This window comes from Peromyscus californicus, unplaced genomic scaffold (assembly GCF_007827085.1).
Source record: "Peromyscus californicus insignis strain IS unplaced genomic scaffold, ASM782708v3 Scaffold_19__1_contigs__length_69161282, whole genome shotgun sequence".
NCBI lineage: Eukaryota > Metazoa > Chordata > Mammalia > Rodentia > Cricetidae > Peromyscus > Peromyscus californicus.
The window spans coordinates 27,754,422-27,779,772 of record NW_026294491.1 but is presented as its reverse complement, the minus strand read 5'-3'; the positions used below and the strand labels follow the sequence as shown (position 1 = coordinate 27,779,772).

Genomic DNA, 25,351 nt, shown 5'->3' with positions numbered 1-25,351 from the left:
TGGTCAGAGATCATGTGTGGGGTGAATGATTAGTGCTCATGGTCGATGTGTAAGATTAGCTGCTCATGGTTGATAATCATGGTTGGTGTGTATGGTTAAGCTACATGATTGGTGTTCATGGTTGTTGTGCATGACTTTTGTAGGTGGTCGATGCTTATGATTGATACACATGGCTGATGCTTGTGGTTGTAAGCATGATCGAAACATGGTTTCTATGTGTGATTGTTATATGTGGTTGATGACTCTACTTGGCATATGTGTTTGGTGCTCATGATTGGTATTTGGGGTTGGTACTTCTGCCTACTCTGCCTGGTCATTACATGTGGTTGATGCTCCTGGCTGATGCTCATGGTTGGGTGTACATGGTTGGTGCCTGCAGTTGATATCTGTGTTTGGTGTCCATGGTTGGTGTCTGTTGGTCTTCATGGTTAGTAGGCATAGTTCTTGTGTGTGGTTGGACTCCCCGTCACTGAGTTCTACATTCGGCCACCAACTCTTCATTCGTTTGCCTTCTGTGAACCATGATTTTACTTGTAATGTCTTTGCATACTGATGTTCCTTTTATTTTATTTCCTCCCAACTTCAGCAATTTATCTTTTCCCTACATTTAGATATGATAGGAAATATTTGCTTTTCTACATAAGACTAATAGCCAGTTTGTTAAATGTGGTTGGTGTTAGCCATAATGGCTCCTTTGCCCTCTCAAACTAATCCATGAATACTTTTAAAAATCAGCACCCAAGCTGGCCCCGTGGACCATAATGCCTTTGTTGCTGTGAGTAGCCTTGTGGGCTGAGAAGCCTTTCCTTGGGACCTTAGGCTGCCCCTCTGGGATGGCTATAAACTGGATCTAAAATACCTGTGATGAGCAGGTCCCTTGGTGGTATCTGGGTGGGTGTGGGCAATGAGAGGTCAGTGCCGTGGCAGGGCATACCTTCTGTGACCAGGTGCCAGGCAGCTTCATCCGAGGGAAGACGATGTTGCGAACAGCTCAATCTGCTGAAGCCCAGGGCCTTTTTTCTTTGTCATTCTCCCTTCCGGGCACTTCTGACTCCATTCTAATTTCCCCGGGTTGTTTGTAGTGCTCTTTCCTCATTTTCCCTTCCTGTGGGCTGAATGCTTCTCTGATAGTTCACTGCTTTGTAGCTCTTTGAAGTTAGCAACTTCTGATTCCCTCCCTGGAGGAAGTGCTAGCTAGTTAGTAACCCTGTTTCAACCCTCACATGCTAGCCTTTCTCCCCACTACAGTGAACTGGAGAGGACCCAGGAGCCCTGTGTGGCCTTTGAGCCCTGCCCAACTTCTCCAGTGCCAGGGTAGGCACTGGGGCCAAGGACTGCTGCTGAGCCCACTGGCCTTTCGGCTGGCAGGTTCTTCATGGGGTAGACGGAGGCTTGAGTTAGCCACAGGTTTCTCTGTCATGAAGGCTAATGTGGATTTAGGGTGTGGGTCCCCAGGAAAGATGGATGGATTGTAACTTGGGAGTTACAATGAAGCTTGAGAGAAGACTTAATCATTTCATAGGCCCTGACAGTAGCAAGAGCGAGTGGGAGCAGGGAGAAGAGGGTTCAGAGCAGCCACCGAGGGTCATGTCTAGCGCCGCCAGGGGGCCTCATCTCCTGTCATGCCTGCTGAGTATGCAGGTGGCTCCCTGCTTGACTCCTTAGATGTGCTTAGCTGTAATTGCCTCTTCTCTGAAGCCTCTATAGGTGTGTGTCCTCCGGCTTTGGTGCCCCCTCCAAGATGCCACCAAGCCTTCTGGAAGTTCTGAATCCCAGTTCTCCATAGGCTGCCCAGCAGCTGCTTGGACAGCCACCCACTGCCCTTCCTATTTGAAACTGTAGCATTCCTGGTCTCTTCTGGGTAGAGTTTTGGTAGCTCTGAGACCTGGCAGACTCTGTTCCCATCTCTTTAATACCTTCCCTCTCCCTAACACTTTTCTACTTGTGGTCTTACATTTGTTCTTAAAAATTCCCATATAATCTAGACAAATATCTTAGTGGTAGAACATTTGCCTAGCATGTGCAAGACTCTGGGTTTGATCCTAGCACCTCGCTCCCAATAAAAGCATTCACATGAATTTTCTGTTCTATCCAGAATGTGCTGGGCATAATAGAATGTGATTTCAGTACCACTTGTGGAGATATTTGACCAGATTGGAATAAGATATATCTTCCATGACTTCTCAGAGCTGGGCCCACCCCAGTACCCCGTGCATGTGCACTGTTTAAGACTGAGCCTGCTGGGGCCCTAAAGAGAGGACAGTCCTGCCAGACGGGCTTGGAGACTCGGGGTGAGCAGGGAAGTAAGTGCCTTGAGCCAACTCCTGGTTCTCTGTGGGAAGAATGGCCTCCATGAAGTCACACTGTCTGAGTCTGTGTTCTGGAGTCACTTGCTGAGCTAGCCAAGAGGAGAGTGAGTAGGCCTTTATTTTGTTTTTGAATGATACAGAGTAATTGCACCTGTTTATAGGACATGTGGACATGTGTTGGTATGTTGTGCAATGATGAAATCAAAGTAGTTATCATATCTATCAATTAAAAATTCACCATCTCACTGTGTTGAGAAGATTAAACCCCTTCTAGCTATTTTGAAATGTAAGACATATCAGTTATTGTCCATCTTGCCCCAAATGACAAAGTATCTGCCTGCCTGCCTGCCTGTCTGTCTGTCTGTCTATCCATCCATCCATCCATCCATCTGTCTGTATCACATTTTCTCTACCCATTCATATACCGATGACCACCTAAGTTGATTCCATTTGCTGACTCTCATGAATGTGCTACTGTGAACATGGCGATGCTGATGTCCCTTCTGCATACTGATTTCATGTCTTCTGGTATAGACCCAGAAACAAGATTGCTAGGTCATACACATGATAGTTCTAGTTTTTGAGGAAACTTTTTTCTTTTTCTCTTGAGCATCCAGCTTCTGTGGACTGCATGGGCTGAGGGAGGTCAGACATGTAAAGTTCTGGGACCAGGTAGAGCTCTGTTTCCTGGTGCTGGGGTGTCGTGCACACTGGGCAAGTGCTGTAACTGTTGAGCCACATGCCAGGCCTCATCATATTCCCTCCTCGTCCAGGATCTTGCAAAGTAGATCATGCTGGTCTGGAACTTGCTGTGCAGCTTAGGAAGGCTTCCAACTCCCATCTGGATCTCCCAAGCTGGGATTATAGGGGCATCTATCATGAGCCGCTAGTGTGAGCTTAATAAATGGAAACTGTTTTTACAGTCTCTATTCCTGGACCTCAGTTCCACAGACTGCACTATGTGGGAATAATGGCTGTTACATTTGAGGCTCAGGCTTATTGGGCACTGGGTCCTGGCCTCTTTCAGAACAAACAGACTAAGGGTCTAGCAAAGGACATTAGTATTGGTTCCTGAAGAAGCCCTGAACTAAACTGGCAGAGAGCTTGTTCGAACTCAACAAAGGTAGGCATGGTATCAAGTGTGAAATGATGGAAGAAATCTCTCCTTAGTACAGTTTCTGTTGAATGTTTGCATCAGTCGTATGCCAACAGGCCTTTAGGGTGGATCTGGATTAAAGGTGGATCTTCCCACCTCAGAGATCTGGATTAGAAGTGGATCTTCCCACTTCAAAGGATTAAGTAAAATTCCCTCAGAGGTGTGCCCAGCCATTTTTTGCGTTTCAGTTAATTCCAGATATAGTCAAGTTGGCAGCCAAGAATAAACATTCCTATATATAGTTCTTAAATATATAAATACAAACTGCTCAATTTGTATAAGGCTACTTGTATGTTTGTTTTCAGGGCTGACCATTTGTTTAAGATAACCAGTTGATGTGCTCTTTCCTGGGGAAGACTATTTCTTCTCCTGTCGGGATTCCTTAGTTGCCTATAGTTCTCTGTGTAGGGTTGAAGCCTTGTGCCCTGCCCTCCCATGTTATGCATATTACTATGTCTATTGTTATCCTTGTTCAGCTCAAGTTTGGATGGTCTTTTCTTTTCTGTTTTCTCTTCCTGTTCTTGCTGTCCCCTCCTCTGCCATCTCCTGCCTACACTTGCTGGTAACCTATTGACCTCCCCTCAGGCTTTTTTCAGCGTGAGTGTTTGAGTATTTTCCTCCTCCCCAGAGCCTACTATCTCTACCTGATGGCCTTTGTGACTTCTAACAAAGCCTTTCTGTCCAAATAGGTTCCTTCCCATGTCTTACAGATACCCATTTCCTCCCTACAGACCTAGAGTGAGTCTCTTTGCCTCTTAAGAGATGTAGTGGCGAGCACCTTCCTGGAGGTCCTCAGAGGAAGCAGATGGAATGCTCATTTCTTGGAACAGCAGCCATAGGATGATGAGAAGTTTGCTGGAAGGAGGGAGGCATAGGGAGATGACGTGGCTCTGTGTGTTGGAGTTGCACCAGGGGCCTTTGTATTCTCCGATGGGTGGTATCAGGTCTGCATCGATGGACAACCTTTTCTTTCATTAGGGTTGAATGAAGGATAGCTCTTGGCTAGTCCCTCCAGTTGGCTGCACGTACAAAGAAATATTAGCTCTGTGTCTGCTGCTTGCCATTTGCTACCTGGTTAACAGATGTGATAAGGAGTCAACCTTTGAGTGAATTATTTTGTAGAACCAAATGGAATGCTAAACATAGTACTGTAAATGTTCCAAAAAAGATGCCTTGTCAATTATTCAAGAGGGGCACGTCAAGGTCTCATCGCTTACTATTGATTGCTACTTTTCTCAAAAAAGATTTATTTGTCCACTGTTCATCGAGTGACCTTTCTAGCATATTTCTCTGCTTCTGGGCTTTATGGCACCTGGTTTAGTAATATGAATTTCTCTTGTAAATACTTGGAAACTTTATAAGCAGTTTTTAGGTAAAATGTCCAGCACGGGAGTCTGACCTATTTATCATTCACTTCATCACTAATACAAATCAATATGTGTGTACTTCTGCATATATGCATACACATTTACAAGTATACTTACGATTTTAAAAAGCTATGTTTATAGTTAGTAATTGGCTTGGCAGTTCACATCTTTGAATAAAAGCTTCAGGGAATAGATGATTTCTGCTTATCTTTGGGTTTGCTTAAGATGACTCAATCCCTTAAAATAGGTTGTATGTAAGACAAGTTGGTCTGGGTGGGTTGCTCTGTGTACGTGTGGGATCTAAGCTAAAGGAAGGGACTCTCTGGCCAAGTCATCTGCTGTGTACTTGATAGCTTTTATGTATGTCTCTGTGTAAGGGGAACACTGTGTTGTCACTGAGGTTGGGGCCCTAGCTTTTCTGCCTGCTTGCTGTAGGACTTGTAGAGGGTAGCCTTCCCTTGTATCTGCTCCATCCTACCATACCACTTGTGCAGAGCATGTAGTAGTTCCAGAGGGACCAGTGTACCTGTCTTGAGGTCACTGCTCCATCAGTCGTCATTGTTAGGGTCGCTGTCAAGAGCCCATTGCAGGCCATTATAATGAGGGTGTCTTGATGGCCCTTTCTGTCTTTCTGAGCAAATTGGCAAGACTTGCGAGTTCCCACTGAGTACCGTTGCACGTGCAAGCTGCTGCTTCTCTGGAATGAGAGAAGGGTTGAGTAATTGGCTCTGGGGAATATTGTTGCTGACTGGTGCCATTTTGATGAGTAATAGACCCCATTAGATCACAATAAAATACTTGATTCTGTATAATTAAAGATGGCATCCGTCAGGCAGAAGCCCCAGCATTTAAAACGGTGAAAAGGATCATTTCAAAGGCTGCACAGTACGTTCATGATTGAAGCAGCACATAACCCAGAGTGTTTTGAGTCTCGGAGTTAGAAGACGTGGTCATAGACAGCCTGGCAGGGCAGCTGCTGTTCATTTTAGTCTCAGATATTTGTAATGAGCAACTATGGCAGTTAAAAATGTTTCTGATGAATTCACAGCTTGTGGAACCGTTCTGATTTGCAATTTTAACAGAAAAAGAAGTCCTATAATTTACTTTTTTGTGGAGTAGGCAGAACCCAGAGGAACATTGGAGTCTTTATTTCCCCCTTTGTATGTTCTGCTTCAGCTCCAAATTCCTCCCTCCCTTATTATTCATTGGTCCTACCTTATTCAGACGCTTGGGTCCAGCATTCTCCATGAGTCGGACAATACTGGAGGATTCTGGGGAAGGGCTGCCGCAAACCCAGACAGGGCTGTGTAAGCCTGTGCTGACTTCTTTTATCCCATTTTTCCAGTCAGGCACTTGGTACATTCTCTGCCCTCTTGGGACCTGGTCTCTTGGAGATCCCTTGGCTCAGAGTTGAGAAGCCCTTCGTTTGGCAGGAGCCCCACTCTGTTTAATCAAGAGTCGAGTGTCTGGCGCACAACTTCAGTTATTAATACTCTGCTATTAATATTCATATTGACAATCATTTGCACTTCTAAACTGCTTTCATCTCAAAGATGATCACATATCCCGCGAGCCTTAGATGAACGACTTCTAATGTGGGCACGGGGCCCTCCAGCAGTACATCCTCTTTGAAGGGAGTTCACTTGTTCAACTACCAAGTGTTGGGACAGCCTACATGTTGCAACTCTTTTTAAGATGTGTTCCTTATCTGTGACCTGCCATTCATGGTCCATTGTCACTTCCCAAGTGTCTGTTCAGCCCTACAAGCCAGATATGGACCTCTGTGGTTGTATTAGTTACTTTTCTATTGTGATTAAAACATCATGACAAAGGCTTAATTAGGAGGTTCAATGGGGCTTCTGATAGGTTCCACAGGGTTCGGGTCCATAATGATAGCATTGCAACAGGTGGTGGACATAATGGTTAGAACCGGAAGCTGAAGACTCCTATTGTGAGCTGAAAGCACCAGGCAAAGAGAGCCCACTGGGAAGGGCATGGGGCTTTTGAAACCTCGAAGGCTCCCACCCAGTGATGTACTTCCTCTAGCAAGTCACGCCTCTTGAACCTACCCAAGTAGCTGCATCTACTGGGCGCGAAGTATTCAGACATCAGAGCCTTGGGGGCTGTTCCCATTGACACAGAGCACTGTGATGCCCACCACACTGCCGAGGAGACCGTTTGACCAGAGCTGACCTTCTGCTTGGAATCTGGGGCTCTCTAGACATTGACTAAAATGGCAGTCACACACACACACACACACACACACACACACACACACACACACACACACACATACACACACCATACACCCTAAATGTAATGGAGATATTTCACAATGAATTTATTTTTGTGTTCTAATTGGACTTAAATTTAGATTTCAGAATAATAGGGAGTTCTTTTTACCCTATTAGAATATATATATTAGAATATATATGTATATATGTATACATTTTTATATCATTTATACTTGCTATAGTCAAATACCCAACAAGAAGCAAATTAACAGAGGAAAGGCATTTTTTTTTTTTTTTTGGCTTACAGTTTGAGGAACTACAGTTCATCATTGTGGGGAAAGTGTGGAGGCAGGAACATGAGCTTATCTCCTTTGGACCAAGTCAAGAAGTGAGGCCAGGGTATAAAATCTCCAAGCTTAACTTCAGTGACCTACTCTTCCAGTGAGGCTCTACCCCCTAGGGGTTCCTCCACCTTCCAAAACAGCAGCAGCAACTGGAGACCAAGCGTTCAGACACATTGAGCTTAGGGTGGATATTTCACACTCAAACTTCAACATTCTGTCTCTGGTCCCCATACACTCAGCACTGTCTCATAATGCAAATCTGCACCCATTCTGGCTCCTAAAGTCTCCATAGCCCTAAACAATGTGGACACTTAAAAATTTCCAACTATCTTCTGAGATATAAGGCAATCTCCCTACAAGCTGTCCCCCTGCTACCCCCCTCTTTTTTTTTTTTTTAAGTTAAGGGCTGGAGAGATGGCTCAGCAGTTAAGAGCACTGGCTGCTCTTCCAGAGGACTGGGTTTGATTCCCAGCACTCACATGGTGGTTCACAATTGTCTGTAACTCCAGTCATAGGGGATCTGATGCCCTCAGATCTGGCTGATGCCTCAGGCTGGCATCTGGGGGCACCGGGCACACAAAGTGATACACAGAAATACATGCAGGCAAAGCATCCATGTGCATAACAATAAATACATTTTAAAAAGTTAACTACTAATATTCTTACTCCAAAAGGGCAGAATGGGGGGCATAGCAAGGAAAGATGAGCTCAAAGCAAGACCAACACCCAATGGGGCAAGCATCAAAGCCTGTAGCTCTGTACTTAGTGTCTGGAGTTCATGATGGAGTCAGCTGGGTAATTCTGGTCAGGCTCCCGGTAACTGGCGAGTTATTCCCTGTGACTGGGTGAGTAGAGATTCTCTGCATTAACACAGAGCCAAGCAGCAGTGATCTAAGCTGTAGCAAGCCTGGGAAAGTCAGTATAAAAAGACCATTTATGACTCGCAGAGAAATGTAAGAGGTCATAAGTACTAACCCTGGAATTCTGGCAGCTGTGCACCGGGAAGGTGAGTGGGACTTAGACATAAGAGAGAACGACAGAGTATTCCAGTAGAGGGAACAGCAGGCACAGAGGCCTAGAGTCTTGAGGAGCTTGGGGACACTGAAGAGCCATGTGAGTTGGTCCGAGACCATAAGGGGGGATATCTGGGACAAATGATGTAAGACCGTGTGTCTTAGATGTGTTCATGTCACCGTGACAAAATAGCCGCCTACTTTATAAAGAAGCAAGAAGGTTCGTTTGGCTCACAGTTCTGGAAGCTAAGGAGTTCAAGGTTGTCTAGCTGCATTCGCTATGTTATAGCATGTCAGATAGCATTATACAACAGCACCTTTTGTGAATGTGGGGAGCTAGCTGGTATAGACAAGACTGAGCGTGTGGAGGTAGCCTTCCTTTATAATAAGTGCTTCTCATAGTAACAGATTCAGTCTCTAAAGACCTAACTTAGTGAGATGATCATTGGTTCTTTTTAGTGTGGTGCCCCAAGACCCAGTTTCCTCCCAGTATACCCAACCGTCAGATGGTCCATAATCTACTGTGTTACATTGGGAAGTGAACTTCTAGCACACAAACCTTTTGGGGACAAAACAAATTCAAAGCTTTGAGTCCAGGCATGTCCATCTTTAACCTGAAGGCTGCTGGCATTATTCTATTTATGAATCTGACACTCATTAGTTCATTAAAAAAATTCTGTTAAAAAGTTTTTACCCCAAACAAGAATTCAACTTATTAATTCTTACAGTCTTTCTAATAACTCTGTCTATAGGCACTCATTTTGAAGATGGAGAAAGTTAGTCACAACCATGGACAGTGGCCTGGGACCTGAGCCAGCCTGACTCTGACTCTGGCACTGGGTCTGTGTTGCTTGTGGGATTGGTGCCTGGTCCTCTTTTCTCAAAGCACAAAGCTGATTTGCAAGTTGGGCTTGGCATTTAGTTCTGACTGCTCAGAGTGCATGTGTTACCCGCTTACAGCCTGTCTAGGGGGGGAATAGAAGTATTTGATGCTACCTTTTACCACACTGTAAATAGAAAATTAAAAAAAAAAATGCAGGTGGGAGAGTTTTGTAGCCACGCACGTGTGTGTGTGTGTGTCTGTCTGTCTGTCTGTGTGTCTGTGTCTGTGTGTATGTTCATGAAGAAACTGCTTACTTCAAAGTATTGATTGAGGAAGGGACGGGGGAAGTAAGGTTATATCTTTCCATGCCTGAAATACTGATAAAGGTTGATTGTACTCAAGCATACGATTTCTAATTATTATGGCATCATTGTATGAAAACCAAGGGAACACAAGAGTGCTCGGGAAAGTGGTCCCCGAGTTTCTGTTTTCTCTTGTTGAGTTCTTGATGTATACATTTCCACACAGTGTAAGGATCTGTATGGAAAACACGCACAGTGGCCCACAATCCCAGCGAGCTTGAAGCGTCCTTGTCCAGACACCCCTCTCCATGCCATCTGGGGCTCCTTTTCCTTGGACTAAACGTTAGAACCAGCCCAGATGTTTGTAGAGCTCAACATTTGTGGCCATGGTGACAGACTGAATGGGAGGTTTTCTCCCTCCTTGGAAATGTCGGCCGACATGTTTCAGAAACATTTACAAAAACCTAATGGTTTCGCAGGTGTCCAAATAAACCATCTCTAGACGGCTTGAATTCTGATAGGACAGGATTAAAGCCATGTAAATAATTTGAAATTTTTTAGTCTCCATATCATAAAGGGTAAGAAGAAACAAGTGAAATTGGTCTTAACAGTGTGTGTTTAACTCTCTGGACCCCAAATCTCATTATGTTTTCATGAAACCACTATAACATGATCAATAAGGTGTTTTTTCATCCTTCCTTCCTTGCTGTTTCTGAAGCCCGGGATGGGTTTCACACTTGTGTCCTTCCCTATTTGCCTTGCCCCTTCTCAGTGCTCAGTAGTGATGCCATGCCAGTAGGAGAGCGTGACTCTGACAGATCAGACCGTGTTACATGCCATAATACAGTTCTGATGCGAACATCCTTCTGCCGAGCCTGGTAGGCCATGTGTCTGCATGGTGTACTTGCACAGGGTTTAGAGGCAGCAACATGAGGCTTCCCCTGATTTCTGAGCTGTCATCATGATAGAATCTGAAAATGACTGCAGGAATTTTTGGGTTGAACTTGATGTAATAAGAGCCGGGAGGGCTCATTGAACACATGCTGAGAAATTTGTCTGAACTCAGAGTGAGCATAGTTTCCATACCGAACTGATTCTTTGAATCCGCTCTGGGAAGTCGTAGCGCTGACAAGTCTCGTCAACAGTCTCTTCCTGGGAGCCTGCATAGGCACCAGGTCTAATTATGTTTTTTTCTCCCGGCTTCTTTATGGAGGCAACGAAATTTAGCCTTCAAATTCATGTTCCTTCTGAGAAGAGATGCTTGTTGTCTTGGAAATAAGTAGTTACAAACTCATCCCCTCCCAGCTGTCCATTTTCTGAGATGATAGTTGGTACCCATCATTGTTGGAGATGGATAGTTCCCCAGTTTTGGCAGCTGGTTCTACCCTAAAGATGACTCAGGTCTATCCACATTAGGTGTGACTGTTGTCTTTATGGTCTTGGGGAATGCAAGTGAGATGCCCTGCACTTTCCAAGGAACATTTGACATATCCTTCATATAGTGATTTTGTTAACTGACACGTAGAGTGAATTTGACAAAATAATTTTGGGCTCAAGTTAAAAACAGGAATGTGATAACCTCATTCTGTGGGACTGGTGTTCTGATGGTGGCGTTTCAGAGATCTGAATGAAAGCGACTTTACTGGCAACAATGGAGTGTTTGAAAGTTCAGTGTGTGGAGACTGTACTGTTGCCTTTTATTATTTATAGTGTATAATATCAGATTTATGTTTCATGTGATAGGGGTTATTATCTTCTTTCCATGGCAATATTCAGTAAAGAATGTTCTACTATTTAATCATTGAAAATTCAGTTAGCAGAATGCAGCTGGAGTGGACTGGACGTGGCTGGGGAGGGCATGTCCTGGAGTGTCCCTTCCAACCATATACTCTCCACTTTCCATGTATAGGTTCTCAGTTTATCTCTCAGAATTCCTCACAGTTCTGTTCTTACAACACATACCACCTCCTTTTCAGACTTAAAGAGTGGCCCTCAGCACTGTTACCTCTTTCCCCAGACAGAGACAGCGGGCATTCTGCTGAGACTTCGGTCCCTGGGTTGATAAAAGTGCTGTTGAAGCCATAGCCAGATGACAGTTTGTAGACAAGACTGTGCCCGTAGGCAGTGTGTGGGGCCTTTCCCCTCCCAGGGTGGGATGGAGGAGCTGCAGCACCTGATAGCAGGGAGCTGCTGTGTGAACCTCTGTGCTGGCGCTGAACCTGCTGGGGGGCTGAGACCAGAGGAATGCATTCGTTTCAGATCAAAGGAATTAGACTCTTCTCCCGCATAGCAGAGGAAAAGCTAAAACTGTTTTTCCCTCTCTACCCTCAGAGTAACTTTTGAAACAGAAATTATAATTAGTTGATGTTGGGAAAAGGGAATTATGCGGATGTTGCCCCAAATTTAGACAGATTGGTGGCAATAAGAAGGAAATAGTGAAGGTATAAAAAGGATGTAAAATTTACTCCAGTTTGTCAGGAAAAGACTAAAGTCCAGAGTAGATGAAGTATTGGAGGTGGACTGTGACTTAGCTGTGCCTGAGATGTGCCAGCAGCCTGGCTGTGCCTGTGACTCTTAAGTGTGAGCTCGTCACAGAGGCAATAAAGCCACTCAGATAGACGACTTTGTTTCTGAGACCCTAGGAACAGACCTTACCTTGACAGGGTTGTCCTTTTCTGCTGTGGACTTTGTCCGGAGCTGAACTCACATAGTTCTGTGGGATGCTCCTGCAGCCCCACAAGCAGGCCTCTCTTCAGCCTGCTGCCTCAGCATCCAGCCACGCTTTTCTCGGTGTTCTTGGACTTTAGCAAGCGGCACCCACCACGTCACTTGCAGGGCATAAGACGCAGGTTCAGAATTATAAAGAAGCCGGCAGTGTGGCTGTCTAGCAATCAACCACATACTCACACTGCACATTAGCCTGCAGTCACTAATTGGTGACTGTAAGACAACAGACCTGACCTTTTAAGGCGATCAATCAATGTGAGGACATTTAGGACATCTAACTCAGTGCTAGAGCATTTTGACTGCAAAATGACATTTGGATCCCATGGGTTTAAGTCTTTGAGAGCATTTGTCTTGCCTTGGTTAGGGTTCAGAACGTTGTCTCGGGGGTTTTGTAATGCGTGGGATCCACTTAATGTCCATTCTTCTTACTCGTGACCAGATGGGACCAATGTTGGGAAATGGAGGAGACTGGAGAAGGAGCCGCCTGTGCCCCCAGCTTTCACGGTATAGGATGATGCAGGGAATTATCATGGATGGGGTGACTTGGGGAAGCTGCAGAGCAAGAGTCTCCCCCAGCACTGACACCCCAGCTTCTGTATTGAGAAACATGTTCCCGAGTATGATTCTGGGTTGGAAGGGGAAGGGTCTGGAAGGACATCTCCCATGTCAGTTGGTTTACATTCTTCATCCGTGGGGAAGCCAAGGCTTTATGTTAGCATTGGCTGTGTCTCATGGTTCGAAGCATAATTGGAGAGAGACTTGGGTCTTGGGTACTTGTGAGCACAATGCAAATATTCACTTGGAAGTCGTGTGCGGATTTCATGTGCTCCCAGGCCTTTGTGCACAAAATCCCAGGCACACTAGTGAGGTGGTTCCTATGGTCCTCCCTTCTGAGTCAGGCACTCCCTTCAGTGTTTATGTGATAGGAAGACGAGTAAACGAGGTCTGTGTAGACTTCTGGATCCTCCCTATGTGCTGTGTGTCCTCAGAGGACATGCATCCTCCTGAGCTTTCTTTACTCTCTGTCCAATAGGAATGTGATGGCCCCAAGGAGGGCCGAGTACTCTGTATTGCCTGTCAGTCTCCAGGTGATGCCCCCGGGGAGGGGACGACTGGACATTTTGTGTTTCAGACATCACTAGGTGTCCGGGTGTGTAGAAGGTGCCTGTAAGAATGACTCTTCTCCTTGGGTGTGCTCTCAAAAGCCAGAAGGACTGATTGTATGGATGCTGATTTGTGATTGTGTTGTCTGGCAGAGATAGGAACAGAGGTAGTGCACCCGCTTGTTTCCTTCTATAGATTCTTTGGCTTTAATGTGACCCTGGAAAGACACAGGGCAGGCCTCGGGAGGCTTGTGTCCTGGCGTGGGATGAGGTTCTTTTTTTTTTTTAGGACCTCATTGAGGAAGAGATAAGACTGAGGGACACCTCAGTGGGTGTTAAAGTTCCCTTGAGAGTGTGTGGGGGGGGGCAGGGGGGGGGGGAGACAGTGGGATTGCAAGAACTCAGAACAGTGGTTCTCAACCTGTGGGTCGTGATCCCTTTGGCAAACCTCTGTCTCCAAAAACATTTACACTATGATTCATAACAGTAGCAAAATTACAGTGATGAAGTAGCAATGAAATAAATTTTATGCTTGGGGGTCACTACAGCATGAGGAACTGTATTAAAGGGTCCCAGCATTAGAAAGGTTGAGAACCACTGACTTAGAGGTAAGCATTCACAAAGCTGGGGTCTCCTCCTTTTCCTTTTCCTTCAACAGGGAAAAATGAGTGAGTCTTTTGAATGTTGATACCTTGATACCAAGAGTCTGAGACCATAGACGACTGTCAGAAGAAGCCTCCTCTCCTTAAAATGATGGAGAGCCCCTTGGAGATAGCTTTTTTTTTTTTTTTTTAAGGGAATGAAAGGAAGGGCTTGTTTGGCTCACAGTCCCAGGTTACAGTCCATTACTGCTGGGGAATGAAGGCTGTGGGAACTTGAAGCAACTGGTCACATCATAGCCACAGCCAAGAGAAGGAAGGAAGGAAGGAAGGAAGGAAGGAAGGAAGGAAGGAAGGAAGGAAGGAAGGAAGGAAGGAAGGAAGGAAGGAAGGAAGGAATGCAGGAATGCGCCTTTGCCCGTGCTCAGCTCACCCCTCCTGTTCATTTATTCCAGGGCTGGGCTCCAGGAAATGGTGCCACCCAAAGGGAGCTGGGCCTCCCCATGCCAATTCATGTAATCAAGACAATCCCCACAAACCTGCCCACAGGCCACCCTGATCTAGACAGTCCCTTAGTGAGACTCTCTTCCAGTGGTTCCAGATTGTGTCGAGATGACAGAAGTAATCCCAACGGGTCCCCAGAATTTTGTGTTGTGGGGTACATACAACCCTACCTCAGCACACAAATAGCAAAGGCTTTTTGTGGGTGCTGTCACATGTTTTATGCATTCTAGTTTACGAGCTAGCTCCTTACCACATCCGATGTCTCTTATTCTGAGGAAGTCTTGGAGGCTGCTTTTTAGAATGGCTGAAGCTGTCATTCTGGCCCAGGGGCTGATTTAATATGGGGAAATCCAAAGTGTTTACAGTCATATGCCGGGCTTGAGTGCAGGCTCTCCAAATAGTGAGATGGAGTTCAGATCACAGGAGGAGCATCTACTCATCTTTAGTCACTGGACCCACCAGAGAGGGCCAGGCATCCAAAAGGGGGCTACATTTGGTGTGGCGAGGGTGGGGCAATGATGTGGTTTTTTTTCTACCGAGGCAGATGATTACAATTTTGGAAGAAAGGAAATTGTAAGCAAACAAGCACTTGAGAGGATCAGAAGTCTGGAGCTCAGTCGAATCACCAAGAACGAAAGTTTACGCTTAGGCATTCCAAGACCCTGTGGTGAGAAGCCCACAGCACAGAGCTCTGTTCAGCTCTGAGTAAGGACTAAACTCGGTAATTACTCTGCTTTCCCCGGCAATGTGGTTTGCATGATCCCTTTGGTATATTACCAACTACTTGTGGTTAGACCAAGTATGAATGAAAGAATGCACTTAGCATCCGACAGGCGGAAGACGACTGACCTCGGTGCCACGGTATTGTCATGTGTTCACTTCCGTGATGATCTTCTCTCACCCCATGGTGAGACCCTGTGTCTTTGCATTGCTGCCTCTCTGATTAACCCCTCTGGGTGCAGGGTATGATGGGGCCTCTCTCCCCTGGTGCTGACATTTTCTCTCATGTCCTCCTCTCTGTTGTATATTGTATTTTGACTTTAGCCAAGTCAGGTTGTTTCCTAGTTTGTAGCTAGGGTTCATTTTACCCATTCCGATCCTTTTTTCAAACTCTGCTGGGCTGACAAAGGTCTAAACTCTGGTTCGCTGAGAAGGGGAACAAGAGCCCATTTTGTACCTGTGTTGCTTCCCAAGGCATAAATAATCTTACTTAGTTGACTGTCGGCTACCAAGTGATGTCTAGAAAACCCTCTGAGAGTTCAGGGTCAACCTGGCCAACTGGCAAGAGCTGGTGGCAGCAGGGGGTGTGCGTTCCCCTTTCCCTTCAGACCCAACCAGAGCTTAAAGTTGTTTTTTTTAAGAGTTTAACAGAGTCCAGTGATGGTGGTCACACAGCAGAACTTGGCAGTCACAAATAAAGTGTACCAGTGCAGTGGCAGAAATGCCTTACCTCTCTCTTTTTAAAAATTCCTTCTTTGAGAATATTTTCCCCAGGGAAGAGCTCACCAACTGGTTATTCAATATCAAGTGGTCAGCCCTGAAAACATATACATACAAGTAGCATTATACAGACTGAGAAGCTTGTATTTGTGCATTGAAGAACACACGTGTGCACGCGCACACACACACACACACACACACACACACACACACACACACAACCCCACCACCACCACTCTTTGGTGAGGAGTGAGTCAGATGAGTTGGATGCTGTGCTCTCTTTCTAGATTTACAGTTATTGTTTGTTAAACTATACTAAACAAACCTTAGCTGGGCACCAGCCCCGGGCTCTGGGATTGAAGCTGTACAGACCATCAGCTGGGTTCTCAGGAATGTGGCATTCAGTTGCCCTAGCCAGACTTTCCACATGGATGAAGATTCAGTGCTTTTACCCTCTGAAGGCCCTCTGGGATCACCTTCCTTAGTGTGTAGAGACAGGTGAGGTTTTTCTTCCAATAGTTGCCTCTGCCTGTGCTTTCCTGGAATACTGGCTGGGCCTGGGAAAGGCATTCCTCTGAGGAAGGACCTTGAGGAACAGAATTCATAAGACCCATTTTGCCTTCTCTCTACCTGAATAATCAATCTACGGAGTTTAGCTTTCCGAATGTGGGGGGATTATATATGTTTTTTCTGGTTAATTGTTTTTATCTCCTTGCCATGCATATGTTTTATCTTTAATTTGTTAAAAATTCAAAACTTTTATCATCTTTATGTGAACTAATGATGAAAATTCACTGTTATTGAGCATGTTTAGAGTAGGTTAAGTGAATATGGACTTCAAATACCCTTTGCACTATAACCGTTCTGCTCCATTTCATACTTTTCCTTTCTGATCTGCTGAGGACACTGGCCACTTAGGATCATGTTCTGTAAGGACTCAGGTGAGACAATGTAAACACACTGAAACACAGGGCCATTACATGTCATGGCTTGGGCCTGTGCAGAGCCCCACCTGGGATATGTCCTGTGGGAAGTAGATCCAGGCACTTTATGTATATAGTTTGTACCTCAGAGGTTTGGGACCTTTCGTGCCTTCCAGAGGCATACCCTGTCTACACGACACAACCTTACAGTGCCATGGACTCAGTCCCGATGTCCCTAAGGGGAGGTTCATGCTTGTCCTCGCTGGCGCCTCTGCCTCAGGTAGTGGTTATCATACTCGACCTATACAGATTCACTTTTGACAACTTTGTTCTGTGTTTCTATAATGTATGTGAATGTACAATGAGCTGGGCCCTCACTCCTTCCTCAGCCATTCTTGTATGATTTCCAATGGTTTGCATATTTCCCAATAAATGATGGCATGGGACATTGTGGGCTTCATTACCATCACCTCCATGGCTTGAAGAAAGAGAAAACTTGGTATGCACATCACATCCCAGTTTGAGGAAATCGATTGAGGCAGAGCACATGGAGCTTCTCTGTTGGAACCATCTGGAATGTGCTGGTGAGTGACTTGTCAGTCAGTTCCAAGATTCAGGAGCCCCAGACAGCCAATTCTCTTGAACACAGTCTCTAAGGTGTTGCATGGTCAGGCATCTCTTTGGAGGGTCTGCTCATCCCGTGGTTTAGCATTTAACCACATGTACCAGTGAACACCTTACAGTATAGCCTTTGGGTCTCAACGGAGCTGAGAATCGGGACAAGCCCCCATTTCCTGTACCTAGATCTCTACTCCTGCTGCCCAGAGGTGGTGATCTCTTCCCTCTCCTCTCCTTCTTTCTTCCATTCATCTCCTCTCTCCGCTGTGTTATCCCCTCAGTGTTGACAATAAGCTGCAGCCCTTGCTGGAGTTCACAGCAGGGTGGCAACTGTTTGGAAACTGATACGCCATCTTGTATGCTTTGGGACATATTTCCATTGATTTTCTTGGTGTGGTGAGGCATGGTTGCTCATAGAAAGCAGTGGCTTGGAGGCTGAATTCTGTCTTGACTAAAACTGAATCCCCCTACAGATTAGAAGAATGGCGTACCCAGCTTCTACCCCAGCACTGGAGCTCAGTGGCATATATCGTAGAAGAGTATTGCATTTGTTGAGTGCAGTATTTCTGTTCCAAAATGAATCTGCAAGTTCAAAGTGAGTGTGATTGCTGTTGTATGACTGGTAACTGTGACCACAACACACGCTGTTTGTGACATGTGTTTATATTTACATGGATGCAAATAGGAACTCATGTTGAGTGGATTATCTTGGGTGGTAGGATTTAATGAGATCTTTAATGTCTTAAGTCTCTCTCTCTCATGGGCACAGCCCAGATTTAATAAATTTCCAGTGTTCTAGAATTTTAGCATCGTTTCCGTCTTTTTCATGGAAATTTAATACATACTGAGTCACAGTTCTTAGAATTCTAGAATTAGAGTGTTGAGAAGAGCTTTGAAGACTTTTTTTTTTTTTTTGGTCATGCCAAGGCAACATGACAGCTTGCATTGGGATCACTCTTAACTCAGTATCCACCCAGGCCACCCCTGACTCGTGCCTGAGAAATCTGGTTCAGATAAAGGCGTTATTGATGAGACTGGGGTAAACACTGCAGCTCTCCACTTCCCATAGTTAGAGTCATGCCACAGCTATGTTTAAGAGCAGGACTGGCAAATGCGCCCTGGCCACGTGTCTTGCATGGCTGCCCTTTGGCTGTGCCAGCAGAGTGGGGCCTCATAGCTGAGACCCCAATGAGACCTGATGTGAGTCTCCAGCACTTTTGCTGACCTCCTTAAAGCATTGCCCTGGAGCCCAAAGCACCATAAACAGGAGCCCTCCTCCTTGGAGGACCCCAGGTTTGTCTTTGCTGTGGTCTCAGACTGGCCCTGACCAAGGGTGTAGGACAGGCTGGAACGTGACTGCCATCCTTGGAAGTGCGTACACAGACTTGGAATGTTCTCACGAGGAATGTGGAATCTGGAGTGGTCTGATTCTTGGGCTTTTAAAAACTGATGTCTGTGGGCCTTAGCAATGAACCAGAACCCAAAGCAGCAAGTTCTGGTCATGATTTGGACCAAGTATCAGAGGCTAGTGAAGCAGTGACGCCTGATGGTTAGCTCTAGCAATGTCTTCCTATTCTTTCAAGCTTCTTTTAGGATAGCTAGGCCGTGCTACCTAACCTAACTTCTTGGCCAGAGGAGCCTGGGTACTATGGGGTCTGTGAAAGTTGCCCCATATGCCATTTCACTGTTTCAGAGTAAGGTATACACTATCCAACTTAAAGAGGCAAGGAGAAAGACTGTAGATGAATTGCTAAATGGTCTTATTAATAAAAACCCAGAGCCAGATATTGGGGTAAAAAGCTGAGATATCAGGAAAGCAGAAAGAAGCCAGCCACATTCTTACCACTTGGAGATCCTCTGCCAGAGACCTACTTCCTGTATACCCACGCCTATATGCCTTTGTGTTCTGCCATCTCATTTCCTCTCTCTGCCCAGCTACATCACTTCCTCTTCCTGCCCAGCTCTGTCACTTCCTGTCTGTCTGTACAGACCTTCAGACCTTTATGGTTAGTGCTGGGATTAAAGGTATGTACCACCATGCCTGACTTTGTTCCCAGTGTGGCCTTGAACTCACAGAGATCCAGATGGATCTCTGCCTTCTGAATGATAGGATTAAAATCATGTGCTACCATTGCCTGACCTCTATGTTTACTACAGTGGCTGGCTTTTTCCTCTGATCCTCAGATAAACTTTATTTGGGCGTACACAGATAAAATATCACCACAGAAAGACTGTGTTGCTGTGTTTTGGCAAAAAGGAAAGAATAAACCTCTGAGGACATTTGTGACATGCCGGTCACTCCATTTTCTCCTTCATAGTGCTTCTCGACAGCAGCATGGTAGTCCTCCACTATAAGCAGGCATGTGAGTCGGGGCAGAGTGGGGCCTCTGCTTGGGCAGTCAGGTTTTGGCCACATTCACTCAGCTGCTGGCCAATACAAGCTGGACTCCGTGGGGGTGGGGGTGGGGAAAAGGAGAGGAGAGGAGAGGGAAAGGGAGGGAAGAGGGACAGAGAGGGGAGGGGAGCAGAGATGAGAGAGGCACACAATCATAAAGGTAGGGGGTGGGGAGAAGGTTTTGGGGGGATCTGGGACGGGTCGTGGAAGGGGATGAATATGATCAAAACACGTGGTGTGAAATTCTCTACTGTATGATGCAGCATCTGTTCCTACGTGGATGGCAGAAGCCTTGCTGTCTGAGAAGGAACGGGAAGATGAATGGCTCTTAGAGGCTCTTCATTTGGAAGATGCTCATCTTTCCCAAATGGGCTCCGTGAGCGGAGGTGGAGGATTTTATCACATTTATTTGTTTACTGGCGCATGCCTGCATGCGTGTGTGAGTAGGTCAGAATGCAGCCGTCGGGAGTTCATGCTTTCCTTCCACCCTTTGGGTCCCAGGGATGGAATCCAGGCCCTCGGGTTAGGTGGCAAGTTCCTTTCCTGGCTGAGCCATCTTGTTGGCCTGAGGTGAGGGATTTTAATGATGTCTTTGGAGGAAGAGTTGGGAGTTCCACCCTGCTGTGTAGAATTACTCCCTGGAGACTCACTGACTAGCCAGTGAGGATAGGGTTTTGTGAATCCATCTCAAGACTGGGAGGAGTGCGGCAGCTTCTCCTTGGCTCTTTGTCCTGACATGTTGGGCTTGTCCCATACTGATCTGTCTCTTGAAGACATCCCTTTTACTGTTCTAAAATAGTAACTATGCTTCCAGCACAGAGAAAAGGAAGTGGGCACAAAGTCCTGTTCCTAGCTAAGGGCTATTGGCACTTGATTGCTGTTGAGAGAGAGGGAAAAATCAGTTTTCTTCAAAGATGTTACAAGCTGGCGTCTTAGGGTTACTACTGCTGTGATGAAACACCATGATCAAAAGAAACTCCAGGAATGTAGCCAGAAGTTTGCCTGTGTCCACAGCCACTTGGTCCCAAGTAAACATACAGAGGCTTATATTAATTACAAACTAGTCTATGGCTCAGGTTTCTTGCTAGCTAGCTCTAACATCTTAAATTAACCCATTTCTATTGATCTATGTATTGCCACATGACCTTGGCATTACTTGTCTGCTGACATGTTGCTCCTTGGGCAGCTGGATCGTGTCTCCCCCTGACTCTGCCTTTCTTCTCCCTCTCTCTCTCTTGGATTTCCTGCCTGGCTATAACCTCTCTTGCCATAGGCCAAGGCAGCTTTTTTTATTAACCAATGGTAGCAACATTCCCAGCATACAGAAAGACCATCCCCAGCATTTCCCTTTTCTATCTAATGAAAAAGGAAGGTTTTCATTTTAACATAGTAAAACTACATATAACAAGACAGTTATCAAGAAGGAATTACAGTTACATTATTTGTATTTGGCAAAAGTAAAGAAAATATTCTATCATCTATCCTATTTTTGTGAGTCTAAAGTTTTATATCTAATTTATCTTTTATCATGACCAAGGAAAACTATAATTATAACTATCTCCATCAAAGACCCCAGAAAGATATAATATTATCTGAGTAAACAGGAAGTGCTTTGCAAGCAACTTCCATTATTTCTAGAAATGACAGAGACATCTGGCTGTCTGGACCGTCACCCAAAATTCTTTTTTAATATTGGGGCATTTATTTTAGTCTACAGGCCTAGAGTCTCTGTAATACTTTTCAATGAAGCAGGAAATTTGAAGGACTGTTTTGCCTATTGGCAAAGTTCATCAGTTACTTTTTTCTGTGTCCTGTAGAATGTCTGGCAGTTTCTTCTGTGAAATAAGAACCTGAAGGACCATTCGGCCTTATTTTGGCAAAGTTCAGTGGTCATTTTCTTATGGGTTCTGCATGTCCAGTTTATACAACATACTGTCAAGCAATCCAGGCAAGAGCAGTTTCTTGCTCAAATGGCTAGCCTTTTTTATATTGTAAGCAAACTCCATAATGAGTTTCTTCAATGCCCATCATCCTCTTTGAAGTAATTGGTGCTGCCAGGAGCAGACATGTCTCATTGTCCAGAAAAGTCTAAGTTCTTAAAAACATTTTAAATGCCATATTCTGTAGGTGTTTGAAGTGTTTGAAGATTACCTACCTAATTAAAATGTATCTTTATATACCTAGAAAACTTAACTAACATGACTATAAGTCTGATTATAATAGATGACCAATTATTAATCTTTATTTCTTAATTATACATTATAATTTTAAATGAGTTGCATAAACATAATACCTTAAACAAGAGTAGAAATATACATACAGTATAATCAAATTGACCTTAAATTTGTATCAATAAACCAAATCCATATCAATGTAAAGTATTTTGAGATTAATAGTTGTTTTTTGAATCAAAGTAGATTCAATAATCTATCTTTTTATCATTCCTATATCAGAAAGTGTTTATTTAGCCTACATATCCTAAGTCACAGTCCACTGAGGGACACTAAGGCAGGAACTCAAATAGGATAGGAACCTGGAGGCAGGAGCTGATGTACAGGCTATAGAAGAGTGCTGCTTACTGTCTTGCTTCTCATGGCTTACTCAGCCTCCTCCTCCTTCTTTTAAAGAGCAGAAGACCATCAGCCCCGGGGTGTTCCCACAATGGGCTGGGCTCTCCCCCATTAATCAAGAATTAGGAAAATGCTCTCCATGCTTACCTGCCTACAGTCTGATCTTATGGACACATTTTCTCAGTTGAAGTTCCTCTTCTCAGATGACTTTAGCCTGTGTCAAGTTAACATAAAATTAGCCAATACACTTGGTAACGCACTCCAGGACAGGTCTTACATCCAGGATTGTTGGCTAACACAAGCTGGTCTCTATGAGATGGATAGACTAGATAGATACATTGGTAGATAGATAGGTAGGTAGATAGATGATAGGTAGATTAGGTAGATAGATAGATAGATAGATAGATAGATAGATAGATAGATAGAGCGGGTACATGAAAAATTGGGTAGGTAGGTGGGGGGAGGATCTGGAAGGAGTTGGAGGGAGATGAATATGATCAAAATACATAGCATTTTCAATTAATAAAAAAAATTATTTAAAATAGCATTTATTTAGAGAATGGTTTCTATCTCTTTCCAAAATAATGTTATCCAGTAGTCTTTAGGCTTTTGCAAATAGCCTTTGAGAGCCTAGTTATCATGTTTAAATTATAATTGGCCCTCCATATCTATGGGTTCCACATCCATGGATTCAGCCAACCTCAGAAAGAAATAGAAAATAAGTTTTAAAAGACTCTACCTTTCCTATACATGGACAGCTCATTTTTTTCCCCCTTACCATCACTTTCTAAAAAGTAAGTGGAACAACCACTTAGCATTTCTAGTGTTAGGTGTCTTGTAATACCTGACTAGAGGTGAATTAAATATTCTGGAAGATATGTGCAGATTTTTTTTTTTTTGCAAGTGCTACACCATTTTATAGAAGGGACTTGAGGACTTTTGGTTTTTTAGGGGTGGGTCTGTGCTATGGAATGATGATGGCTCTATTTTAGATTTCAGTCAGAAATGCACTGTCTGTTTGCAGTACTTATTGGTTAATATCACTAAGGCCTGCAACTTGTTCACGGCATTTTATAGTCATGGTGAATCTGTGTCCCTCACTCTTACGTCCACAGTGAGGTCGGTTTCTGCTGTGTGCCATGGCGCATCTCTCTTGCCTCCCTTGGCACTTGCACTTGGCTCTTTCTTTTTGTTTTGTTTTCTTTGTTGTTGTTGGTTTTTTTGTTTTTGTTTTTTTGTTTTTCGAGACAGGGTTTCTCTGTGTAGCTTTGCGCCTTTCCTGGATCTTTCTCTGTAGACCAGGCTGGCCTCGAACTCACAGAGATCTGCCTGGCTCTGCCTCCAGAGTGCTGGGATTAAAGGCATGCGTTCTTTAGGCTGCTAATCTTTGCATAGCTTCGTTTTTTGTCTCATCTTGTTGTGTGGAAACAAAGGAGGTTAACTTACTGAATTGCAAATTCCCGTAGAGCTGGGTACACTTGAAAGGGAAGGCAGATTTCTCAGTACATCCTTCTGTTCTTGCACTCACCAGGAATTTACCAAGAGAATGAACAAGGGTGAGGGCACAGCTTCAGGGTGATAGGCCTGGTCCTGCTCAGTTGAATGAATCACCACCAGCAGTCTTAGCTATTGCTTTGGCTTAAAAGTGAAGTCTGAGATAACCATGCTACAATCCACAGCCCAAGAGAAGCTAGGTAACATGGAGGATCCTAAGAGGGACACACATGGATCACCCTAGAAAGGCAAAATAGATAAGATCTCCTAGGTAAAGTGGGGGGACAAAAAGAGGGGGGGATGAGGGATAATAACATGAGGGAACAGGATGGTTGAGTTGGGGGAGGTATGGAGAGGGAGAGCAATGAAAGAGATATCTTGATAGAGGGAGCCATTGTGGGGTTAGGGAGAAACCTGGTGCTAGGTAAATTCCCAGGAATCCACAAGGATGACCCCAGCTAAGACTTCTAGCAATAGTGGAGAGGGTGCCTGAACTGGCCTTCTCTTGTAATCAGATTGGTGACTACCCTAATTGTCACCATAGAACCTTCATCCAGTAACTGATAGAAGCAGATGCAGAGACCCACAGCCAAGCACCAGGCCTAGCTCCTGGAGTCCAGTTGAAGAGAGGGAGGAGGGATTATATGAGCCAGCTGACTTGAGCTAGTGGGAGTTCACTGACTCTGGACTGACAGCTGGGGAACCTGCACTGGACCGAACGAGGCCCTCTGAATGTGGGTGACAGTTATGTGGCTTGGGCAGTTTGTGGGGCTCCTGGCAGTGAGACCAGGATTTATCCCTAGTGCATGAACTGGCCTTTTGGAGCCCATTCCCTGTGGTGGGATAACTTGCTCAGCCTTTATGCAGGGGGGAAGGGCTTGGTCCTGCCTCGACTTAATGTGCCAGGATTTGCTGACTCCCCATGGGAGGCCTTACCCTCTCTGAGGAGTGGATGATGGGTGGGCTGGGTAGGTGGTGGGGGGAGTGGGAAGAGGGGAGGGAGGAAGAACAGTGATTGGTGTGTAAAATGAAAAAAACATTAAAAAAATAAAAGTTAAAAAATGTGAAGTCTGAGCAGAAACCTTCACTTAAGGGTCTCCATAATCAGAAAAAAGGCACGTTGTAGGTTGCCTCAACTAAGGCAGAAAATGGAGGTGAGTGAATTGTACAGTGTGATCTAGAGTCTTCATAGAAACATAACCTGAAGTAGGGACAGCTGGTTTTCTTTGACCATCTTTAAGTTGTTGGACCAATGTAAGTTTAACATCCCTTACCTGAAAATCCAAAATCAGAAATACTCCAAAACCCAAACCCTTTTTAGAACTGAAATGATACTACAAGTGGAAAATTCCATACCTGACATCATGTGACAGGTGGCAATCAAAATGCACCTCAAAACTATTGTTTGGATACATTTAGGATGTGTGTCT

The 25,351-nt window shown here is 44.8% G+C and overlaps 1 protein-coding gene across 1 annotated transcript in view; it reads left to right on the top strand.

Moving 5' to 3' along the window:
- The window catches only part of Sh3rf3 (SH3 domain containing ring finger 3), a 301,431-nt gene that overhangs the window by 9,869 nt on the left and 266,211 nt on the right, over positions 1 to 25,351 (top strand). The gene's annotated exons all lie outside the window — the stretch shown is intronic.